The sequence below is a fragment of the Xenia sp. Carnegie-2017 genome, unplaced genomic scaffold, assembly GCF_021976095.1.
Source record: "Xenia sp. Carnegie-2017 unplaced genomic scaffold, XeniaSp_v1 HiC_scaffold_23, whole genome shotgun sequence".
NCBI classification, from domain to species: domain Eukaryota; kingdom Metazoa; phylum Cnidaria; class Anthozoa; order Malacalcyonacea; family Xeniidae; genus Xenia; species Xenia sp. Carnegie-2017.
Window position 1 is genome coordinate 11,811,906 of NW_025813486.1, and position 2,009 is coordinate 11,813,914.

The following is a 2,009-nucleotide window of genomic DNA, read 5'->3' on the forward strand; positions in this document are numbered from 1 at the left end:
GCCATAGATGCAAAACACTCCTATGTAATTTGTAACCATACACCTTATTTAATACTCTAACTTCCGTCATCTTGCATTTAAGCTTTAAGCATTTAAGTATTTTATTCATTAAATCCCCTGAAGAGTGAGCAATCACGAAACAGGCTTGTCGGGATGAATCTGTAGTTTTGTGATTTTTCTCAACACCACTGCACATATTTACGCTCTACTCTCGAGCATCGAGCACTGTTTTATACGGAAAATCATCAAATATAAACTTCCTATATATACATATATATTTTAACAAAAATGGGTAATACTATGATAAATCATTCAGTTGAAAGCCGAAACATGGCATGTAATATATTTCATTTATTACTATTAAACTATGCATTGTGGGAATGTATCTCTCACTGATGCACTTACCACTAAATGCATAATATGAAGACTTGTCGTGAATACTTCCACACTTGGTATCTCTCGTCTGAGTCGAATTTTAGTGTGTATCGGTATCCGTTTTCGTCGAGTTCTTTTTGGTATGGGGCAGTTATTTGGTCAAATGATGCTTTGTTGGATGCTAGGGATGATAGACGTTTGTTGATGGCGGCGGGTATGTTCTTCGTTATGTTTATAACAAAAAGTTAAATTGCTGAAACATATGCCGTTGCATTAAAAAAGAGAGCCAACATACGTATGTATACTCAGTTGCGACAACGTTGAAATGCAAAAGAAAATTTACAGGAATTTCTAATTTTGTGGTTATGCTCAATGTAATGTTGTTAAGTGCACTTGTGTATCTTCTGATGACAAAAAAAGTTATGAATACGCTAAATTAATTTAAAACTGAATGAACGAAATGTAATTAAACAAGTCGAAATACTTAACAAAGTATATAGTCACAACAATGCAAATTTGTAAATGGCAAATTCGTGTAGCATGTACCTCCACAAGTAGAAGTTGATGACAGCCAATAAAATTTGTCGTAGCATTTGCATTTTCCATACAAACATACATCGTACTCCCTGCATTCGTAGCTACCATAACAACCTACGGTAGATGACGTCAATAAAATGAACAAAGTTAATGAAATGAACATCCAATTAAGGATTTCAAATAAACAGAGTGATGATCGATGCATTAATATCTGCACTGTTTTATGGTCATCATATATCACTCATATGTATATGTGTTCTATCATGATAAGGGAATATTATATCAAATTTTAACAATTAAAGAAGGAAGAGGTGAACAAATGTCATTTTCCATCCCAGTTAACACCCTGTTGATCATGGTGAAAATGGATATAGAGTGCACGAGGGCTGAGGGGCTTGAAACCCCCTAGAAATTTTATTGGAGGGAGGGTTAAGCCCGGGTAGAAATTTGGAAATAGTATCATATACATACACATGTAGTCAGAAGTCACAGATATGAAGTAGCGTATTAAATACATCTGTTATATAATTAATACAATTGCATCAATATAAACAACGTTAAAAAGAACAAGAAAAGCAATTGGGCCGTATTCTGTGGCCTATTATCGTTCAGTTTCATTGCCCCTCATCGGGCACTACTTTTTAACGTGATACATAAGTAGGATATATTATAGAACTTATAAATTCACTTGTTTCCTGTTACATGATAGCAACTAATATCATGTAATATCATTGTTATATCATATTATAATTTCATATATTACTAATTAGGATGTTATCTAGAAGCTTGCTTACATGCGTAAACATACTTTAGAACCACAACCGCATATGTTGTTATTGTGGTTAACTACATCTTGCTGTAACATACTGTATCGGTATGGGATGTAGGTCACAAAACCACAATATTTCCCATTAGATATTATATATATATCAGTAGTTTAGACCACTGAGTACAACCTACGAGGACAACCTACGAGCACAAGCTACGAGGAGACAAACTTAGGAGGCATAGCCTACCGAATTAGGTTGACAAGCTACAATCTACCAGACAACTATCTTGGCTTCTGTGCAATAACTATCTTTTGGCTTCTGTGCCTT